Below are 12143 nucleotides of genomic sequence, written 5' to 3'. Positions count from 1 at the left end.
GAAGACCTGAAAGCAGAGGGGACAATGTTCAAAGTCACTAGCCAGTGACTACCGTGGAACCAGAGTGGAACCAGGCGATGTCGGGTGCAAACAGGTGTTGAGGTGTAGCTTCTCTCTGCAGCCACGTGGACACGAGGGGTCGAAGCCGTCCAGGAGTCGGTCACGAGCTGTCCCACGCAGGCTTCTCGCTGTTGACGGTGTCGGCGACTTGATAGAAGCAAACAGGCCTTGGCTAATGCAAGCCACACAGGAATCAAAAAAGGCTTGTTACTCGGACCAGCAAGGTCAGAGCAGGGGCTCCTTTTTACAGGAGCAAGGGCAAGTCTGGAGCAACCAGACCCGCAGTGAAAGTTGTAGGTTTAGTCGCCAAGATGGCCACTAGCCGCGTGGCAAGTGGACGGTTAGGCGCGTCGAGTGGCACAATGCAAAAGGGCCCCACGCAGATCGTGGAGATGCTGGGGGGCTGATCTTCGGTGCAAGGGCTGCTCGAGGTTGGGGCTTCTCAAACCCCAAAGCACAGCGTCGAGGGTGCCTCTGATGCTGCGCAGTCAGCGTTTTGGGGGTCTCCCAAGATGTCCGGTCCCACGTCTCTCGGTGCCTCCATGGGTCCCTTCTTTGCAGGGACTGTGGATCGGGCTGTGAGAAGTCTGAGAGTCTGGGTCTTGTCAGGCTTTGGGTTCGGGCTCCGGCGGGAGGCGGCGGCAAAGCAGACGTTGAGTTGCTGGTTGGTGCCTGTGTTCACAGGGTGGTCACTCCTTGGCCACAAGGGAGATTCTCTTCCGTCTTCTGTGCAGCAGAATGTCGAAGTCCAGTCTTCTTCTGTATTTCAAGTTGATTCAGGATGATCTGAAGTCTCAGGACACAGCTCCCACTCTTATTCGAATCTGGGGGGCCGGATCACCTACTAGGTCCCTCCTCTGGGTGGAACCAGGAAGGGGGGTGGTCACACCCCCTTTCCTTTGTCCAGTTTCGCGCCAGGACTGGGGCTGGAAAGCCCCAGCACCGGTTTGAACTGGCCTATGCACAGGGACACCTTGTGTGCCCCAGGCATGTCTGATTCTATTCAGCCCTGTCCTACCCAATACACAAAATCCCGTCTGGAGTGGTGCTAGCACCTCCCCAGGCAGGAAACCCTTTGTCCAAGCTGCCCTCGCTGGAAGGACTCCCAGCAGCAGGAGGTCAGACTTGTGTCTGTGGTGGCAGCATCCATTTTGTGATGCTAAGGCTCTGTTTAACTTTAACCGGGGTTCAGGCTAGGTACATGTCGTGTCCCTCTAGAAGGGTGGAATGCTACCCCCGTCGCCCGAACTGGCGAGGGGGTAGTATTCCAATTCGTATGACACCTTACTCGACATGTTTTGATAAAGCCAAACCTAAGATAGCATTTAACCGCGAGGTTCATAATGCACTTAAGAGTATATGGTATGACAATATCATGAAACAGCTAAAGGACATGGTTCCGAAAGCTGCAGACAGGCTCAGCTCATGCCAGAGCACCATCTCACATATTTCCAAGCGCTCTGCCTCCAGGATTGATGAGGCCTTCCAGAGGAGTGACTGATAGGAACATATGTGTCCATTTTAGGTTAGGTATAGGCATACTACACCTACGTAAGGGGTGGTTACACCGACTTACCCCAGCTGAGTGATCAGCCAGTTGTGTCAAATATGGAGGCCAGGCCAGGGGTGGCACAATACATGCTGCAGCCCCTGGTAGGCCTTGGAAGCACCTATGCCCTGGGTACCTGGGTACACTGTTACAGGGGCCAATAAGGTGAGCCAATTCCAATTGTGTATGTACCTAAGGTACATGGAGTCCATTTTAAGGAGAGAGCAATTAGCCTGGGGCCCTGGATAGCAGGATCCCAGGCCAACTAAAGTCAAAAACCAGCTAAACACCAGGCAAAAAGTTTGGGGTTAACCATAGTCAGATATCCACCTTCCTACAGTATTCCCTGTAAGTGCACGATGTTGTCCCTTTATTGTCTTTTTATTCTGTTCTTCTGTTCTACACGGGCGATCAGAGCACAAAGTCACCAATATGATATACTGGCTAGACATATTATGGATCACCCTGCAGGTGAAGCTTATTATCGCCTATCACTAATCAGGCAAAAATCTTTTTTCTTTTTCATTTTTTACTAATTTTCTCTATCTTATCTAACTGTTTCTTCAAGAAAATTAGCTATGGCATACCTGAAATAAACTACTGGTCTATCAATATGTTGGCTCTGTGCAATGTTACATGTCAATAAGGTTTTATAGATCATGGATAGAATGTATTTTATCATTGATCATATCTCTACATATACCCGGCTTTAATTAACGGTTATATATATATATATATATATATATATATATATACACATTCTTTTTAATAGGAAATTCTCCGCTTCCTTGTGGCACTCCTGATGAAGGCACTGTTGTGCCGAAACGTGCGTTGAGACAACTTACAGCTTCTGGCCACATTACACTACCCTTTTTGTATAAATGGTGTATTGTATGAATGTAAAATGTATGTTTTTAATGTATTAGTTTTTTCTGTGATACAGTATCCACCCATCGTTACATAGGGTGAATTCACTGCATCAAATGTATCATGCACTTTCTTAATTTCAGATATATGTGTTATATATGTATTGTATCCAATCCTTCTTTTTATTTTAAAAAAAACAAATAGAATAAAAGAAATATCCATGTTTTAATCTGTGTTGTGTATTGCACTGAGCCAGGGTTATCCCCCGTTTTCTGATGTCTGACCAGCCAGCATGTTACCTGAATCCTAAACACTGCCTAGGAAATTTGTTTTGCTCTAGCTGTACTGTAGGAATTTGGTTGAGATATGTATGAATGTCGTATAATTGTGCCGTGTTAGTTTACTGATATACGTTTTGATAGTAAGCAAAAAATAAATTCCGAATATCCTCAGGGTCTACAATTATTTTTGAGTTGTATCCTTGATTTCTGTAATGATATTCCTAGTGGTTTTTTGCCTCGCTCTAATTGCAAGATGGTGCCCAACCTTCCTTCCCCCAGGTTGTTTATCTTTCTGCAACTTTTTTAGCGATTTGCTCTAATATTAGTGATTTTGCAGACATTTTTTTGACAAGTGCTTTTGCTGGCTCCATACCATCTCTGCTAACAATAATTAGATTCTCTTCTGCAACTGCGAGTTGGGATTGCAGATTATCAATGAGTTGACTCTTATCCCTATTTAGGGTGAGCGAAAAGCTCAATGTTTCTCCCCTAATTCCAGCTTTTAGTGCGTCCCATACCGTTTCAATCCCTGTGCTCCCTAAATTATCCTTGATAAATTGTGGTATCCAATGCTTCATACGTTTACAATAATCTTTATTTAAGAGAAGGGATCATTCAAAGGTCCAGTTATTCAGTTCTCTGATACCACCTCTGACCCCCTTTATCTCCACCACTAAAGGATTGTGATCTGATATAATACGTGGAGTCTTTTCAATTGAACATAATTGAAAACTTGAGTGAGATGCGAACACAAAATCTAATCTTACCAACCTATTATGTGGAAATGAATGAAAAGTATGGCCCGCATCAGTGCAGTGTTTTGCATGCCAAATATCACTAAGTGCCTGTTCTGAACATAATGTCCTCAAGGCTTTAAAGACCTTCGATTTTCACCCGCAGTAACTCTAATCTTTATCTAAAACTATATTCTTGTTAGCAGGCAAATTTATATTAAGATCACCACACATGATTAATGGAAGCGGCCACTTAGCCAACTCATTATCCATAAAATAAAAAATTGCTGGATCATCTGCTGTGCTACCGTATAAAGAGCATATCATGAGTAAATCCCCATTTTCCAATCTGACAATATACGATGATCCACCTCCCTTGCTGATCAACTAGTGTCCATTTGAATTGAATTGAACGCTTTGCGGATAATACTGCCACCCCCGGACCCTGGCACCTTGTGTTGTGGGCCCTATTACTGTATACCCAAGTGAATCTAATAGATTGATCTGTGTTCTCTCTATGTGCATTGCTTGTAAGCATAAAATATCGGCTTTAAGTACCCGGAGAGCCGCTATGGTATTCCGTCGTTTCCTTGGGTCGTTAAGTCCGCAAACATTAATTGTTGCTATGCGTAAATTACTCATGGACAATTGACTAACTCCTCCTATATAGATAAACAAGTAGTGAAAAACAAACATTCGAGTCAACTCCCTCCATGCCAACCCCTTCCCCTACCCTACCCCGACCCAGATGTACCCCAACCCCCACCCTCCACCCCCCATATAGGCAACCTGGTTCACCGAGAACCAGTGTGTGGATATCTGAGCAACAGAACCTCATGCGCCTCCCCGGTTCAGCCCCTTCCCCAGGCTATCCACCCTAGCAGTGTAGTTACTAAATGAAAAATTACCAATTTACCAATTTTAACCAGTATAGATTAATGTAAACAGAGTTGTAATATCCATAAATGTCTAGGTATTTAAACCTTTTACCTGTCTCTTCCTGATTCTGTAACTTCTTTCAGATAGGCTTGAGCTTTCACTTCAGAGATAAAGCTACGTGTAACTCCGTTAAGAACAATTTTTAAGCGTGCAGGGTTCTGCAAATAGACCGTTGCCCCTATTTGCTGAAAAGGAGCAAATAGCTGCCTCAGCCTCCATCGTCGCTCCACTGTGGCATTGGCAAAGCCAGGCCTGCTAAAAAAAGGTGACACCATTAAACTCTCTTTTGCTTGTGGGACGCACTAAGTCAAAAAGTGCCTGGTGTAACAGAATGTTGCCAAAATATACCAACAATGCGTGGGGGTATTGCGCTGGAGTTGGAGACCATTTAGGTAGCAATATCGGCAAAGCGGTACGCCCGTTGAATCTCCTTGTCCCTATCCCAAGATTGCAACTCGGGAAATGCTCCTTTAAAAAGTGAGATTATGTAGGCACTAGGATCACTCCCTTCTACTCCTTCTGGAGCACCAAGAATGCGGAGATTATTCCGTCACAATCTGTTCTCCTGCTCCTCAACTTTTGCCATTAGATCCTTGACTATACACCTATTTGCATCTCCTTCTTCTTTTAGTGACGAGACATCTTTCTCCAAGTTCTCAGGGCGCACTTCGACATTCTGTCAGTGATCTCCGTGCAAGTACGACCCACTTTCCAAATTGTGCCTTGCAATTTTGGTGTGGCTTGTCGGTTTTTGCGGTTGTCCAGTTTTACCTCTTGTTGGAAGCCCTTGATTGACTGTAGGACTTCCGTGAGGGTGGGTTCTTCTTTACCTCTAATATTTCCAGAGTTCTCGCAGCCCAAATCTCCCCTAGCTGAGACGTTGCACCTGAGCGAATTGTGCAATCTGATGGAGTCGCAACCTGGGAGGAGGAATAGTCCCACCTAAGCTCCGTACTACTTCCTTGTTCTGTGGTCTCCCCATTTCTATGTCTGCTATGCTTTTTTTCTTTTTCTACTCAGTCTCGTTCCTGACTTCTTTTGTTGTACAATAATTTGTCCTTATGTCCGTGAATCAGTACTAGAGCCCCAATCCTGCTTCTTGCCATTGTCTTCACCTTCACTCGAAGTAGATATGCCGGTCTCATATAGCTCTGACTCGTCCGTAGCCGGATAGGATTTCCCAATGTCAGGCTTATCAGATTTTCCAGAATTATCAGCATTGTCTGTTAAAGTATTTATTAGATTTACTGGTGTTGGTGTGTTCTCAGAGCACGTAGCACCCGGGTCTACAATGAATGCATTTGATATCAGCGCATTGGTACAAAGCTCTGACACGGATGTTCTAGATTCGGGGGGTAGCGGAGCGGATAGAGTCTCATACTGCACATTAGCAGTATTTACCCCTGATCTTCCAGCTATTTCTGCATTTGCCATTGATATGGGGGAACTTGCAACTGATATTTCTAGAGTGACTGAAGAAGAAGCCCTAGGATCATTGGTGCTTACAGAGAGTGTCCCTGGAGCAGTTAGTGGAAGCTGATCTCCCAATGCTGCTTCTGCTGACTCGTTTTGCCCTTTCCCCACCTCTGCCGGGGCAAACATCTTAGAGATTAATGGTTGAGAATTAGGGGTTCGTGCAGTAGTGATGGTGTTTTCCCTTGCAGAGTGCAATCTGTTTTAATTGCTTGCCCCCTTGCTCACCCCTATTTCCAGGGTTAATTGTCTCCTCCAGCTTTCTCAGACCCCGTGTTTCTGGGCGATTAGGCAAGATTTCTGGGCGGAAGGGCTGCACTGAGCCAGTTAACAAAAGAGCCGATGGCTGACTGCCCTTGGTTTTACTGTTTTTCCCATGCGCCCGACATCCTTACTTGTCTTTTCTGTTTCTGTTTCCTCCTCGGAACACAATGTATCCTCTGCTGAATCCAGCAAGAGCTGCCTTTCTTCTCCGTGTCCATATCCTGTGCGGCCATGAACGTGTTGAGGATCTCCGATAATGCTACCTCGATGCCGGACAGCATAGGATGCCGCCACAGGGCAGGGAAGAACGAGGAAGCCTGAGCTGCCCAGCTCCATGTACGGAAGGTTACCGCCAAGCGCGTCGTGCCTCGCCACCCGCTCCGAGCCTGCTCCCTCTCTGAATCCGCCGAGAGTGAAACCACGAACAGACACTGCAGCCGCTCCATGCAGCAAGGTAATCGGTCCACTTTCCGGCTTTTTTTTCTGCCCACTGCAATCACTGCCCCATGAAAGCGTTTAGAGCCTGGCTGGGACCAGACCGGTGAAGCTGTAGTGAGTAGCTGCTACTCAGAGGCCATCTTAAATCTTAAAGTTTCTAATGGGATCTCTATTATAGCTCGTTTCTGAAGCATGGAGGAGATCTCCTCAACTATTATTTTTTGTTGCTTTGGAACGAGAGGAATGTCTCTCAGAAACAAAGTTTGTAAAGGTATGTGAGTAAAGTCTATCATAAACCCATTGACAGTGTTTAAGACCCAAGGATCTTGAGTATTCAATCTCCAATTGTGAAGGGATAATTTGAGTCTGCCACCCACGTTTTGGGGGGGGTAGAAGGAAAAGGGAGAGGGGAAAGAGTGCTCTATTGTAGGGTTCTTTGGGATGGAGGATCCACGGGATCTAAATCCTCTGTTGCGTTGGCCTCTACCTCTCTGTGGGTAGAATTGAGGCATGTTGTACTGCTGATACCCTCTTCTGAAATCACGGGATCTTGGAAATGGCTTTGATTGAAGCAGCCAGAAGAGAGGCCCGTCTTCCGGCCCAACCAAAAAGGTTAGGATTGAATACTCTTTGCATATTTTGTTGTGCCTTGTCCAGGGCATTGAAAGTGGAGACATATTTTCCCAAAAATTTAATGAGGTCTTCCCCAAAGAGTAAACCTTTTAGGTTTCGCGGGGGTTCTTTATCCGCCATGTCACTTAGTTTTAGATTTATTTTAGTTAAAATGACTCTTTGTCTTTCAGCATTAATGCTAGTGTTGGCATTACCCAATAGGATTAATGCTCTCTGGCTCCATCCTCTGATGAGATTATTGTTGAGAGGGGTGCCATTTATGTGGCTGTCATCTGCAGAATCTAGGATTCAGGCTAATGGTCCCAGTACATCGAGGACACGGGCTTGGCACCCTTTTAGGAATCGTTCCATCCATTTCCTTGGATCACAAAAGGAATTTAATGAGTTCAGGGTCAAAATTGGAGGTATAGCAGGTTTTATCCTCGATAGAAGGTCTAGAGCATTCAGCTCTAAGGATGTTTTTACGAGTGTCCCTTTCTAAGAGGTTCCTTAGCCATTTTTAATGATTTTTGCAATGTGTTTTTGAGGGAGCCACTCGGAGTTTCTTGGGTGTTTCAGGTTTAATGGGGAAAACATTTCTTCTCCTAAGGGGTCAGGGATTATATCCTTAGAGGATGATGGGAGTTCCTCTTCTGGATTGTAAAATTCTTGATAATTTTCATCAAGATCAAGGACATTTTCATCAGATGTGTCTGAGGATTCTATATTATTAAATTCATTATCTCCCATATTGTAAAGAGCATTATGATATTTTGTGCCACTAGGAACACACAGATGTTTTGTGCCGCTAAGGACACCTTGGGAGTTCGAGGTACGAGTACCTCCATTGGAGGTTGAGGTGCTAAGACCTCCCTGAATTGATGAGGTGCTAGGATCTCCTATATTGCTCTTGTCCATTTTTTTACTTTTCTTAAGTGGTTTACCCCTTAAATCAGTGCTATTGTCAGAGTAGGGAGTTGGAATTTCTATTATTTTGTCCTCTTCAGGGAGTGACCTTATAGAGGACATGGACTGACTTAATGTTTTAAACATGCAGGACATCATTTCCTTATGAAGAATTTTTTGCAGGGCTTTGTTGTCTATGTTAAGAGTAGGGGCAGAAGCCTTGTCTGAGTCAGAGTCAGACATGGTATATAGGAAATGTTAACTTGTAAATAATGGTATAGCCCTTTAATGAATAGATAATTTGGGGGAATTTCCCTCATTAATAGTAATAAGGTTTATAGATGAAGGAATGCCAAGAGATTATTTCTATTACTATCTTTGTTATAGAATGTTCAAAGGTCAGTTCAATGAGGAAACCCCTTTTTTTGTATACGGTTGTAAAAAACAATGACTACTTGCGGTGATAGGAAGAGCAGCAGCTGATCGCATCAGCTCCGAGTAACTGACATTCTTGCGATCAGCTGCTGTTGCTATGATGAAATTCGGCCTTGAGCATGATCGTGAATGATCAGCTGGAGGCCAGGAGACAGCGTTATGAGGAAAGGTACTTAGCACAGGTGGACAAAGCGTCACTGTTGCTAACGTGCAGAGCCGTGTTAGAGAGTGTGGCCTGCATCGGGAGAGCATGGAAAACCAAAGTGATAAAAGTAGCGATGCAAAGCTGTGTTGGAGTATGTGGCCTGCATCAGTGGAGAAGGTTCAAAAACCGGAGTTAAACAGAGATATTAGGTAAGGTCATTATGGCATGAGTAGCAGGAGGATAAAATTGAAGAATAATCGTTTAAACAAGCGTGGAAATTCTAAAGGTTGTATTAAACATCTAAATACATTCAAACATTTGAAAATAGAACATAAGCTGAAAGAAATGGCAGGTTAATCTGGTCAGTCACACAAGGAGAAAGGGGTGTGGGGAGATCTCCGTAAATTGGAGATTGGTATAGAGGCAGTAGGAAGAGGGGGTGGGGTTAAGCCACACGCAAGGGAACTTCAAAATAGAGATGAAAAAATGAATATTGGTAATGAAGGAAAATTAACTTATCTGTTTGTAGCCGCTTTTAAGAGAGGCAGATTGTTGATGGCTCATGCCTTTTATGTGTTGCTATTGTTCTATTCTGGAACCTTTTAACACCGTGATGTACGTGGCTGCTTGGACTGCATTAAAGGAATAATGCATAATGTAGCCTCCGTTTTTGTAATGAAATTAGAAAGTGTGCGTTTTATAAATTTTTGTATGTCATTTTATTTTATTTACATTCATGGAAAATGTTTCTTTACCTGTTCCCTTATGTAATTGGTGAATCAAATGGTATTAAAGATCACACAATGTCTCCTAATGTGGTGTCCTGAAATATGTTATGCAGAACTTGATTCGAAAGCATTTTGAAAAGATCTGTTCTTATGAACCTCTGGATCTTATGCCATTTTGCCATTATGCCATTTAAAACATGTTTTGCATCCCACTATCATTTTGTAACAAAGTTAGTGAAGGGGAATTAATGCAGCCCCGGCAGATGATATGTGCTCAATCTAGTCTTCACAATCTTACCAAAATGTTCATTATGAAGGTTACTCAATTAGGCATTACACCTGATGTATTCTAACATAACAAGTGTATTTGTAAAGCGCACGTTCAACTATAGGTCTATTTGCACTGAATAACAGATGTTTATTGTTATCCAACTCAATGGTACTCATTTTATCAACCTCAAAAGGATAAAAGGCTAAGTGGACCTGCGAGGATCTGAAATCCGGACCATAAGGTCAAACACAGGACCCTGCAGTGAATGCATTAGTCTCAACAAAGTACCCAATGCACAAAACAGAAAAGTGAAGCAATCGTGAGTCAATGTTGACACTAGTGAAATTCAATTTAAAGCTGTCAGAAAGAACCACAATGTCTTCATTTATGATGTAAACGTAAAGGTCTTCATTTATTCCTTAAGACAAGCCAACCAACATGTGTTTCATCACAAAGGAATGTTAATTTCGCGACTCCTCAGGGCTGGGAAAGATATAAGGAATAGCAATGGAATATACAACATTAAATACATACATGTTTTACGCTTTGACCATTTTACAAGCGGTGCAACCTGAACCCATGAACCAAACAAAAGAATACGTAATGTATTAAAAAATTAACTAACCTTGATGGTAGTAATGGGAAAAGGAAGATTATCTGTGGTTGTGAGCTAGGAAATAAGTGGGGAAAGGAAGAGATGTGATAAATATTATCCGCAAGAGAGATCTAACACCAATGCTATTTAGGGCAATGGAGGTGCCCTATGGCAAATGTGAATGCGATGTGAGCTGGAAAACCAAAAACATGCTGGTGAATCATGTCTGTGACAAATAACATGTCAGGACCAATGTGTGGCATACCTGAATGGCAGAAACAACAGAAGTAGAAGTCTGAAAGAGGAAGAGAGGGAGGGAACAGAGATGAAAAATGAAAAATGAAAAAACACGCTAGGAGTAGGGGGGTGGATAAAGGGGACGGTATGACGAGTGAAAAGGTGAGGATGTGATAGTGCTCACCCCTCCGCCGGTGAAAATTCCGACCCGGCAGGGCCCGAGTCTTAGGAGGTGTCCGTGGTATGGACATGCCAATCTGTATCTGAATTTTGGGGAAAAAGGAGGTGAAAATGAACGTCCTATTGGGTGGAGAAAGGGGTTAAGAGTCTAGGAACACACGTGGGTAGGTGAGCAAGGGATCTCACCAGAAACGGGAAAACCTCCGGTAGGGGTTCCTGTACATCTTGCATCAAATAACCATTGAAAAGAGTAGATGGAGTCATATTTGGCTTTTGGTAATCAATATTCTGTGGAATCCAAAGAAATTGTAGGCAAGGGTCATGGGATCATTTACCATAAACGCTACAATATATAACGTAAATGTGACTCTCGAGGAATTTTAAAAAGAGTCAATTACTGGTATCTGAGACTTGTTGTTGAGTGGTCCCGCAGGCTGGTGGACGTAAATTTGGAGAGTGGGTAATCTCCAATAAATGGCGGGTGACTGACATAGTAAGTCAAGTAAAAAGAAGGGCGAAGTCAGTCTCGCCGCCGTGTAGTGTGAACCAAATGGGTAAACGTGGGGCGAAATTCAGCCAAAGCGGGGGGGCGGAAGTAACTTACTGGATGTGCAGCGGTAAAGTGAACGATGATCCTGCGGGACACCGAGGTCCAGGTATTGGACACGTGACCCGGAACCGGAAGCATATAAATAGTGCTGCCGACAAAAATAAGGGACCCGGATTGAAAAGACTAAAGCGTGTACGCCCCTCTCCGTGTCTGCCTAGCAGGAGAACCTAATAAAGATTTAGGAAAGGGGGAAGTAAAAAACGGCCCGATTTTGCCCCTGACTGTACCAATGTGGAATTAAATTTGTTAGAGAATTGGTACTACATACAAAATCTGACAAAAGTTGTGAGACAGAGAAGGCGAGAAGAATGAAGTATAAGCAGTCCTCATTGAATGTACGATCGTGCATGCATTACTGTTTATTGGTGCACATGTTGTGTCATGAACTAGTGAAAGAGTGACAATACTTATAAAAAGTCCATTTTAAAAATTAAATTACAATCCTTATGGAATCAACTGTCCTATAGTTAGGGAGAGGGATAGCAAGAAGGAAAGACATCTATGTAATACCAGCAATACATCAGATCAATGTACAGCAAACAGGCGCATGTGTACTTAATACAAGAGTCCCGGTGCATAAGAACATGATATACAGTTAGTCATTAATCAACATGGTTTAGAAGAAATCGCTGACTATCAACATATCGAAAAACATACTCAGGCATGGTATGACAGACTGGAAAAACTAAAGGGTTGGGTCACAAAATATTACAAACATTTAAAAGGTAAAGTAATAATAGTACACTCATGATAGAACACAGACTCATAGTAGGCATATACAGATAAGATGATTGCAAATATTCTAGTAACCATTCATGG

Source organism: Lissotriton helveticus, chromosome 8, assembly GCF_964261635.1.
Source record: "Lissotriton helveticus chromosome 8, aLisHel1.1, whole genome shotgun sequence".
NCBI lineage: Eukaryota > Metazoa > Chordata > Amphibia > Caudata > Salamandridae > Lissotriton > Lissotriton helveticus.
This window is presented reverse-complemented; position numbering follows the sequence as displayed.